We start from the raw sequence: 12203 nt of genomic DNA on the forward strand, positions 1-12203 counted from the left end.
CATCCGCGAGCCTTCTATGCACGCCGACCTCTTCATCGCATTAATGCGTGGCACAGCACCAAGGAACTGCTGCACTAAGCTGAAATAGCTGTTCAGCTTTGGCTTTTCCGGCCATAGCTGATCCACGACAGACCTCATGGCGAGTCTGGACAACCTATTTAGTTCGGCCCATTCGGCTAGCTGATCAGTCAATGGAAGCGGACGCTCTAGAACATTGAATTGCGACCAGAACAGCTTGTCCACTTCACGATCTGTTTGACCTTGGAAGTATTTGGCCGCATCGGCAGCGCTCGCCGCCAAGTCCATATACGCATCTGCCGAACTCCACAGCCGATCCAGAGGGGCATACCGTGAATCTCCGAACTTCCTCCGTAGCATGAAGGGCTTCCCAGCCGCAATATCCCCGGCTTCCCGCAGCTCCTCCTTCTTCGCTCTCATAGCAGAGCGGGTGTCTTTGTCTGCCATCATGGTCTTCTCAAGGTTCGTTGCCTTCGCTCGGTTTTCTTTTTCAAGGATCCGGCAATGGTCGGCAGTGCCTTTTAATTCTACGGCCATCTTCTCTTGGCTCTCGCAATGTGCGGCCTTCTCGGCTTTCAACTCTTCGGCCGCCTTCAAAGCAGCCGCATTACTAATCCTCGCTTGTTCCTTGGCTCGGGCGAGCTCCGCCCGAAGGGTCTCCACGGTGGCAGCTCCGTCTGGAGTCACAACATATTAAAGATACTGGCATCATGCTGCTCTTATTGTGTGACATTCACCAGAAAACATTACTTACCCTGTGATTCGTCAAGCCGCTTGTTAACAAGCTCGATGTCGGCATCTGCCGCATCCAGTTGCCGTTTTAATTCGGCAAACTCACTAGTCCGGCTAGCCACCGGAGCTTCCACCACCTGCACATAAAGGCAGTCTGGTTATTGCCTGGGACTATGATCCTCTGTTCGTCGTTGTTCTCGACGACAACCAGAGTCTCAGGGGCTACTATCTACATAGGGCACACCTAACATGTGCGGTACTATCACATATTATCTCACGTACCTCAAAGCCTGTCAGTAGACTCATAAAGGCTTCATGTAATCCGCTTTCGGCGGACGAAATTATTTCCATCACCGTACCCATCACCGTACGGTGTTCTTCTGAGATGTCCGCTCGCCCCAACAGCTCCCTCAGAACGTCTGACCGCATACCAGACGGTGCCGGACTCTTTTGTTCGCTCTCTTCGAGAGCCGGACGCTGGGGACTTCGGGGGTCTATGGGATTATCTTCTGGCCTCACCGGATCCGGAGAGGCCCTCCGTGACGACACTTCGGGGTCGCCCGCTTCTTGAGCGGAGGAGTCCGGGGGAGGCGTTTCGCTCTCCATCATCTCCGGAAGAATATCCCCCGAAGACGAGCTCAACTGAGAAGGGCTAAGACCCGAACTGCAAGATATATGCGGCGGTTATTTTCTCAGAAGAAAGATAGTATACCTTCACTATTAAAGTATTTTTTGGATCACTTATGACTCGTTGGAGGGCTGATCCCCCCGCGGACTTTGTGCGACAAGAGCACCCCCCGAGGCAGGACCCTCTGTTGGAGACTTCTTCTCCCGTTTGGAGGCCTCGGCTTTCGGATCCTCGGAAGCAGTCCTCTTCCTCCCCCGGTTACCCTCCTTCATGGTGGCGCTCATTCCCTCGGTTGGAACTGGCAGCGATGGGGGCCCGCTTCCACCCATATTATTCCCCCCAGTATCTTCCTTTGAGGGCTCCGGGCAAGGTGCGAGCTCGAGCATCTTTTCCAATACCGGGTTTTCCAAACCCTCGGGGAGGGGGGCCAAACACCGAATCATCTTCGCCTTTGTTAGCCAGTCCTGGTCAAAGAGCGATCTCTCAGAAATAACTTCATGATGAATAAAAGACGGTGTGTTCGGCTAGAGGATTTCTTACTTGTTTGGCGGCGCGGTTACTGCTCAGGCCCACGTCCTCGGCAGTATCCGGACACTCTATTTGAGGTTCGAAGAATGACTTGTACATCTCCTCGTGCGTCAGGCCGAGGAAACTTTGAATGGCACGCGGTCCTTCTGGGTTGAACTCCCACAAGCGAAGGGGCCGGCGTTTTCAAGGCTGGACTCGACGAACCAGCATAACTTGCATTACCACAACCAAATTAAAATCTCCCTCGAAGAGATCTTGAATGCGGCTTTGTAGTATAGGCACGTCCTTGGCTGGACCCCAGCTCAGACCTCTGCTAATCCATGACATCAGTTGTGGTGGGGGGCCCGAGCGAAAAGCGGGGGCAGCCGCCCACTTGGCACTTCTGGGAGCCGTGACGTAAAACCACTCCCGTTGCCATAATTCGGACACCTCTGGAAAGGAACCTTTCGGCCACGGAGCTCCTGCCATCTTGCCTATTGACGCACCTCCGCACGTTGCATGTTGCCCCTCGATCATCTTCGGCTTCACTTCAAAGGCCTTGAGCCACAGGCCGAAGTGAGGGGTAATGCGGAGGAAGGCCTCACACACGACAATAAATGTCAAGATGTGGAGAAAGGAGTCCGGAGCTAGATCGTGGAAATCTAGCCCGTAATAGAACATCAAACCCCTAACGAAGGGATCCAGAGTGAGGCCTAGGCCTCGGAGGAAGTGGGAGACGAACACGACATTCTCGTTGGGTTCGGGAGTAGGGACGACCTGCCCTCGAGCAGGCAGCCGATGCGAAACCTCGGCGGTCAGGTATCTGGCCTCCCTCAACTTCTTGATATCCTCTTCCGTGACGGAGGAGGGCATCCATCGGCCTTGAAGGCTGGATCCGGACATGATTGAAGATCCGGAGCACCTGACCTGGGCTTCGGGTGTTAGAACTCGAGGCGAGGGAGGGGTTCGATTGAGCACGAGAGGGAAAAAGGGAAAACCTTGTCCCTTTATAAAGAGGGTGAATATCAAGCGTCCTCTCCGTAGCCGTTTGGGACTTGCCTATAATCTAGGAGTCCTAGACATGGTTGGGTTACCCACGACCACATTAATGAGAATCCCGTAATTGGGGGAACACGATCTCTGCTTTGACAAGACGTGCCAAGAAACCGCCTCGCGTTATGTCTGGAGCTGGTTGAAGAAAAACGGTTCGAATAATCATCGGGCCATGACATAACGTCATGCTACCAAAACAAGTCAGCAAATTGGATTTGCAAAAATATTATTCTCTCTACGGTGGTATGTGGAACTTATTTTGCAGGGTCGGACACTATCCTCGTATTCAAATTCTTCTGTGATGTATTCGGAGAAGGAACCCGCCTTGCAATGCCGAAGACAATACTGCACACCGGACTCATCGTCATTGAAGCCTGGTTCAGGGGCTACTGAGGGAGTCCTGGATTAGGGGGTCTCCGGACAGCCGGACTATATCCTTTGGCCGAACTGTTAGACTATGAAGATACAAGATTGAAGACTTCGTCTCGTGTCTGGATAGGACTCTACTTGGTGTGGAAGGAAAGCTAGGCAATACGGATATGGATATCTCCTCCTTTGTAACCGACCTTGTGTAACCCTAACCCTCTCCGGTGTCTATATAATCCGGAGGGTTTTAGTCCGTAGGGGACAACAACCACAACATACAATCATACCATAGGCTAGCTTCTAGGGTTTAGCCTCTCCAATCTCGTGGTAGATCTACTCTTGTACTACCCATATCATCAATATTAATCAAGCAGGACGTAGGGTTTTACCTCCATCAAGAGGGCCCGAACCTGGGTAAAACATTGTGTCCCCTGCCTCCTGTTACCATCCGGCCTAGACGCGCAGTTCGGGACCCCCTACCCGAGATCCGCCGGTTTTGACACCGACAGGGGGGAAGAAACATCATAGGATCCAAATATAATAGCAAAGCTCGCGATACATCAAGATCGTATCACCTCAAGAACACAAGAGAGAGAGAGATCAAACACATAGCTACTGGTACATACCCTCAGACCCGAGGGAGAACTACTCCCTCCTCGTCATGGAGAGCATCGGGATGATGAAGATGGCCACCGGGGAAGGATTGCCCCCTCCGGCAGGGTGCCGGAACGGGTCTAGATTGGTTTTTGGTGGCTACGGAGGCTTCTGGCGGCGGAACTCCCGATCTAATCTCTGTTCTAGAAGTTTTAGGTTATGTAGGTATATATGGGTGCTGGAGGTACGTCGGTGGACCGAAGGGGGGGCCACGAGGCAGGGGGCGCGCCCCCTACCCTCGTGAGCTCCTCCTTCATCTTCTGACATAGGGTCCAAGTCTATCCGGTAGGTTTCCTTCCAAAAATAACTTCTCCAGTTGATTTCGTTCTGTTTCGACTCCGTTTGATATTCCTTTTCTTCAAAACACTGAAATAGGCATAAAACAGCAAATCTGGGCTGGGCCTCCGGTTAATAGGTTAGTCCCAAAAATTATATAAAAGTGGATAATAAAGCCCAATATTGCACAAAACAGTAGATAATATAGCATGGAGCAATCAAAAATTATAGATATGTTGGAGACGTATCATAGGGTGATACAGAACTAGCTCCAGTTCATCAATGCAATGTAGGCATGTATTCTGAATATAGTCATGCGTGCTTATGAAAAAGAACTTGCATGATATCTTTTGTCCTACCCTCCTGTGGCAGCGGGGTCCTATTGGAAACTAAGGGATATTAAGGCCTCCTTTTAATAGAGTACCGGACCAAATCATAAACACTTAGTGAATACATGAACTCCTCAAACTACAGTCATCACCGGTAAGTATCCCGATTATTGTCACTTCGGGGTTAACAGATCATAACACATAATAGGTGACTATAGACTTGCAAGATAGGATCAAGAACTCACATATATTCATGAAAACATAATAGGTTTAGATATGAAATCATGGCACTCGGGCCCTAGTGACAAGCATTAAGCATAGCAAAGTCATAGCAACATCAATCTCAGAACATAATGGATACTAGGGATCAAACCCTAACAAAACTAACTCGATTACATGATAAATCTCATCCAACCCATCACCGTCCAGCAAGCATACGATGGAATTACTCACGCACGGCGGTGAGCATCATGAAATTGGTGATGGAGGAAGGTTGATCATGACGATGGCGACGAATTCCCCTCTCCGGAGCCCCGAACAAACTCCAGACCAGCCCTCCCGAGAGAGTTTAGGGCTTGGCGGCGGCTCCGTATCGTAAAACACGATGAATCCTTCTCTCTTATTTTTTTCTCCCCGAAAGTAAATATATGGAGTTGGAGTTGAGGTCGGTGGAGCGTCAGGGGGCCCGCGAGGCAGGGGTGCACCCCGGCCCCACCCTCGTGGACAGGGTGTGGGCCCCCTGACGTGGATTCTTTCGCTAGTATTTTTTATATATTCCAAAAATATTCTCCGTTGATTTTCAGGTCATTCTGAGAACTTCTATTTCTACACAAAAATAACACCATGGCAATTCTGCTGAAAACAGCGTCAGTCCGGGTTAGTTCCATTCGAATCATGCAAGTTAGAGTCCAAAACAAGGGCAAAAGTGTTTGGAAAAATAGATACATTGGAAACATATCAGGAAACAGGCAATCCAAACTTCAAATGATATAAGTGAAGCACATGAAGGATTCTATAAAGCCATATTCAAAAGATATAAGTGAAGTGCAATGACCATTCTATAAATCAACAAAGGACTATCTCATACCCGCATGGTGCATAAAAGAAAAGTGAAAACTAAATGCAAAAGACGCTCCAAGATTTGCACCTATCGCATGAACGAAACGAATCAGAAAACATACCGATATTTGTTGAAGAAAGATGGGATGCCTTCCGGGGCATCCCCAAGCTTAGACGCTTGAGTCTCCTTGAATATTTAGTTGCGGTGCCTTGGGCATCCCCAAGCTTGAGATCTTGCCTCTCCTCCTTCTCCTCACATAGAGACCTCCTCGATCTTTGAACACTTCATCCACACAAAACTCAACAGAAAACTCGGTATGATCCATTAGTATAATAAAGCAAATCACTACTCTAAGTACTGTTGCAAACCAGTTCATATTTTGTTTTTGCATTGTAGCTACTGTAATATAACTTTTCCATGGCTTAATCCACTGATCGATAGTTTCATCAAAACAAGCAAACTACGCATCAAAAACAGAATCTGTCTTAAACAGGACAGTCTGTAGTAATGTGAATATTCACCATACTTATGTTACTCCAAAAATTCTGAAAAAATTAGGAAAAATAAAAAATTTGTATAGAAAGACAGTGCAAAAAGTTTCAGAACCGTTTGACGTTCCAGTAAAACATGTAAAATTGTGCACTACAGCCAAAGTTTATGTCTTGCACCGCACAAACCAACAAGCAATGTAAACATCCTAAAGGCAAACCTTGGCACATTATTTTTATTTTTAAACTTTATAAAAAGCACACAACATAAATGAATGACTCTCTAAAACTTCCGGGTTGTCTCCCTGGCAGCACTTTCTTTAAAGCCATTAAGCTAGGCATAAGGTGCTCAAATAATGGATCCACCCGCATCCCAAGGTATATCAAAGCCAATTTTAATTAGCAATGATTTGGCATTTAGTAATGAGCACAAAGCAACATATATCATGCAAAAACGAAGTCTAACTCTCTTCCTATGCATCGGTATGTCATAAAAGAACAATTCATGCACACATAGTAAAGGCCAATGCATAGTATAAACAGTTTCTTGCAATTTTATCATATTGGAAACATGGAGAGGAGGAGATGTAGTTCCTCTATCATAATAGTTGCAAATAGGAGCATAAAGCACATGCATATTATATCTATCAAAATCATCATGTGTAGTAGTAAAACACAATCCATCAATATAATCCTTAATAAGGGCAAACTTCTCCGATATAGTGTAGTCGGGAGAATTCAAAAAGATAATAGGACTATCATGCGTGGGCGCAATAGCAACAATTTAATGTTTAATATAAGGAACTATAGCAAGTTCATCTTCATAAACATAATTCATATTGGCATCTTGGCCACAAGCATAGCAAGCATCATCAAAAAGGGATATTTCAAAAAAATCAACGGGATCATAACAATCATCATAGCAATCATCCTTCGGTAAGCACGAAGGGAAATTAAACAATGTATGAGTTGAAGAGTTACTCTCATTAGAAGGTGGGCACGGGTAGCTAATCCGCTCTTCCGCCTTTTGTTCTTTGTTCTCCTCGTCATCTTTTTCATCCAATGAGCTCATAGTGTCATTAATTTCTTCTTCCATAGACTCCTGCAAAATATTAGTCTCTTCTTGGACAGCGGAGGAGTCCTCAATATATGGTTTAATATAAGGATTAGAAGCATAATTATCATAGCAATTTTTAAGTATGTCCAATTTTCAGATTTGTAGAGAGTAGTATCACACTCTTCAATAAAAGAAGCAATTTCACAAGTACCCCCAAAAGCAACAAATTCTTCAATTTGTTGAACATCATAGTAATTATAAACACCCTTAGTATACGAAGATACGATTCCATTATCACTAAATTCACATTGGTAAGGAAGGTGTTTCTTAGGGTCTTTAGAACAACAAGTACAATCATATATTTCACATAAATTTCAAGCATAGCACTGCAAACGATGAATTTGATCCAGTAAAATTCCCTTTTTCAGATAAGCGGTGTCGCACATAACAAGCATGCTCATCTAAAGATTTGCCCCCAACTAAGCTAGTTGGGGTTTCAGCACGAGCACATGGGGATCGAAGATGATCCAAGTAAAAAGCTTCAGTAGTGTGATAGATTTTGAGTGGTTCTTCAACCATTGGTGTAGTAGGTACAACTATTTTTTGGTATTTTGCGTTTCCTACCCATAACTAAAGATAGAAAACAAGAGCACAAAATAAAAACTACTTAGTGATAAAGCAAACAAGCACACACGAGAATATTCACCCCACGCTATAACTCCCCAGCAACGGCGCCAGAAAAAAGTCTTGATAACCCACAAGTATAGGGGATCAATTGTAGGCTCTTTTGATAAGTAAGAGTGTCGAACCCAATGAGGAGCTAACGGTAGAACAAATATTCCCTCAAGTTCTATCGACCACCGATACAACTCTACGCACGCTTAACGCTTGCTTTACCTAGAACAAGTATAAAACTAGAAGTACTTTGTAGGTGTTGTTGGAAAGGTTTGCAAGATAATAAAGAGCGTGTAAATAAAAAGTAGGGGTTGTTTAGATGAAGACACAACTAAGTTAGTTTTAGTAGAGAGCTTGTTGTCACACAAGAAAGTTATTTGTCCCTAGGCAATCGATAACTAGACCGGTAAACATTATTACAATTTTATTTGAGGGAGATGCATAAGCTAACACACTTTCTCTTCTTGGATCATATGCACTTATGATTGAAACTCTAGCAAGCATCCGCAACTATTAAAGATCATTAAGGTAAAACCCAACCATAGCATTAAAGTATCAAGTCCTCTTTATTCCCATACGCAAACAACCTACTTACTCGAGTCTGTGCCTCTGTCACTCACGTCATCCACCATAAGCAAATCATGAACATATTGCAAACCTTACAGCGGGGATCCCTCACGCTTGTGCGACACGGAGAGCAGTATAGGACAACACCAATAATAAAACATGCAACTCAAACCAATCACGATCATCAATTAACCCATAGGACAAAACGGATCTACTCAAACATCATAGGACAGCCATACATCATTGAGAAATAATATATAACATTGAGCACCATGTTTAAGTAGAGATTATAGCGGGTAAAAGAGGGGTTACACCGCTGCATATAGGGGGGAAGAGTTGGTGATGACGGCGGTGAAGTTGTTGGTGTAGATCGTTGTCGCGATGATGGCCCCGGCGGCGTTCCAACGCCACCGGGAGAGAAGGGGAGAGAGCCCCCCTTCTTCTTCTTCCTTGACCTTCTCCCTAGATGGGAGAAGGATTTTTCCTCTGGTCCTTAGTCTCCATGGCATGGGAGGGGCGAGAGCCCCTCCGAGATTGGATATGTCTCTCTGTCTCTCTCTGTTTATGCGTTCCAGATTCTGGCCTTTCACCGTTTCTTATATTTCCGGAGATCCGTAACTCCGATTGGATTGAAATTTGAACACGATTTTTATCTGGATATTAGCTTTCTTGCGGCGAAAGAAGGGCACCAACCGCAGTACGGGGTGTCCACGAGGGTCAGGGGCGCGCCTGCCCCCCTGCCTCATGGCCCCCTCGAGCATCGTCTCGCGGTTATTCCACTTCTCAAAATTCACATATATTCCAAAAAAATCTCCATCAGTTTTTATCCCGTTTGGACTCCGTTTGATATGGATTTTCTACGAAACAAAAAACATGCAACAAACAGGAACTGGCACTGGGCACTGAATCAATATGTTAGTCCCAAAAATAGTATAAAAAGTTACCAAAAGTATATGAAAATTGTATAATATTGGCATGAAACAATAAAAAATTATAGATACGACGGAGACATATCAGCTATAAGACCTCCGAGGAGCCCCCTTGAGGAGGGGGTCAGCTCATTCATCACCCACACCCACACACATGCAAGGAGAAGAGGAGAGCTAGCTCCTACTTTCTTCTCCATCCATAGAGCTAAAGGAGCAACATTAACATTGTAGTTCTTGTGATTCCTATAGTCAATTCGGCAGGACTAGGGGTGTTACCTCCCTCGGAGAGGCCCCGAACCTGGGTGCCATGTCACCATTTTTTTGACCTAAAATACGTTCAGGGTTCATTTTAGACTGGGATTAAAGAGTTGAGTGTGCTGATTCTCGGAATTTGGAGTTCGGGGGTCCGATATAGCCATTGGCTCTGTTTGGATACTCTAACTTAGCTAAATGCTAGAGTTAGTTTTTAGCTCATGACTAACCTTGAACTAACTCTATCGGAAGTGGTGTTTGGATGACAGGGTTAGATGGCAATAAGTGCACTAGGAGAACTAGCTCCAATTAGCACCTCTTGGGTGGGATAGTTTTTTGATGGGTTATAGATGCAACTAGCTCAAACTAGCCCTCATGTTTGGATACTTTAGGGCTATTTGAGCCCAAATTAGCTCAAACCAACTCTAACTCATGGATCCAAACAGGGCCATCGTCTATCGGTTTAGAGCAACTCCAACGGGTCGACCCAAACGGACAGCGATTTCGTCCGTATTTTGTCCGTTTGGGTCGGCCGCCCGCCCGGCGTCCGCCCTCTTTTTAAATTTGGGTCGGCAGCGCGCCCAACGCGGCGACCCATATGTGCCGGCGTGGCCGGCTGGCCGCCCAATATTACATTGATTTGCATTCAAATATATTGTCAAATAACATAGGGGATGGCCGGTGAGGGGAGTCGCGGCGCGCAAAGACCCAGCTAGCGTCCGACGAGCGCGCCGGTGAGGATCTGGCCGAGGCGGCGAGGCGGCTTCTTGGCCGCGGGGCGGCGGTGGGAAGTAGCTTGCTCCCCGGCGGCAAGACGACGGTGGCGGGCGACGGGGGAGTGGGCGGCGTTGCTGGGCGGATGTGGAGGCGACGGCGGCTGGCAGAGTCGTCGACAAAAATAGATGGCGGCGTCGGCGACGAAGGAGGCAGGCGAGGGTTGCTGTTGGCTGGGGGTGAGGGGGGCCAATGAGCCACCGACCAGCGGGCCCGGGGAGAGGAGAAGGCGAGTATGCACGCGTCCGTAGCGTGTCCGCGCCGATGCAAATCCGGCTCAAAAATGGATCGGAAATGGGTCGCCCGCGGATCAAAAGCGGACGCGACTCCATTTGGGTCGGCCCGTTGAGCCGCCTTTTATGTCTGCGCCGACCTAAACAGACGACGGCGAACGAAATGAATCGCCCCATTAAAGTTGCTCTTAAGGTTTATTTTAGAAAAAAAAATTCAGAGACAGAAAGGGCGCGAATAATAACTACGCAAACCAGGCCTCCGCATGCAGCTGCACGAGCGGTCATCTCGTCAGCAGCACGTACGCTGCACCGCGCAGCGCGCAGGTAGGCGAAACGTGTAGCAGGACCGACCAGCAGGAGCCGTCCCGTCGGCCGGCCGGGGCCCCGCTCGCCGTCAGGTCTCGTCGTGTCGGCCCCCCTCCCCCGCCCGCCTTTCCACGCAGCGGCACCGCAGCTGAGAAAAGCAGGAGGAAAACGGCGGGGCCTCCGTGTCGGCAGCGCCGGCCGTCGGCCATGCATGCATGCATGGAGCGTCGTGCGCGTGGGTGGTGAGAAGAGAACGCGAGGCCGCCGCGGCCGGTTCGCGTGCACGGCAAAGCGGTACCAGTAGTCCCGCACATACGTGCCCACATTAGCCGTGCCCGTGCCCGTGGAGAGCACATGATTGAGTGCGTCGTTGGTCCGGCCCGGTAAGTACAATTCCCTGAAGCGATATACATGACCTGTTGCCTGTACGTACTGTTCCTACGAGACCAAATAAAACTGTGACACCACGTACATATACAAAATGCAAGAAGAACCCTACTCCATTTTTTTTCTGGAAAAAACATCCGATCTATTTTTTTCAATCATGCCAGTACAATGAACACTAGAAATAATAAAAATTACATTCAGATCCGTAGACTACCTAGCGATGATTACAAGCACTGAAGCGAGCTGAAGGCGCGTCGCCGTCATCGCCCCTCCCTAATTGGTGTCAGGCAAAACTTGTTGTAATAGTCAGTTAGGAAGTCGTCGTGCGAAGGCCCCGTAGGACCAGCACACCAGAATAGCAACCGTCGTCGATGAAGTGTAGCGTAGATCGAAAGGATCCAATCTAAAGACACACAAATATAGACGAACGACAACTGGATCCGAGCAAAATCCATCAAAAACAGATTCGTCAAAGACCCACCTCCGGACATCCATCAACGTTGTTAGACGCACCATCGAAACATGAGTTAGGCGAAAAGAATCTTATTCCATCTTCATAGAGCCGCCGCCGTTTCGCCTTCCGAGCAAGACGTAAACCCTAACAAAAAGCGAAGAAACGTCTAAAAATGAAGCCCACCTACCGGCAAGAGACGACATCCACTGCACCCCATGACCTTAAGGCCACCAAACACTAGGCGGACCGATGACGACGTCCACGATAGGTAGAGGAACCCTATTTTTTTTGTGAGAGGAGGCGGTTGTGTGGTACTCCGTCTGTTCCATAATGTAGTGCATATAGATTTTTCTTAAAGTCAAACTTTATCAAAAAATATGCGAGAAAAACTTTGCAAACTTTGACCAAATTTAAAAAAGAACTTTTTATATCTACAACACAAAAATGTATACAATATG

The sequence above is a fragment of the Triticum urartu genome, chromosome 5, assembly GCF_003073215.2.
Source record: "Triticum urartu cultivar G1812 chromosome 5, Tu2.1, whole genome shotgun sequence".
Classification (NCBI taxonomy): Eukaryota; Viridiplantae; Streptophyta; class Magnoliopsida; order Poales; family Poaceae; genus Triticum; species Triticum urartu.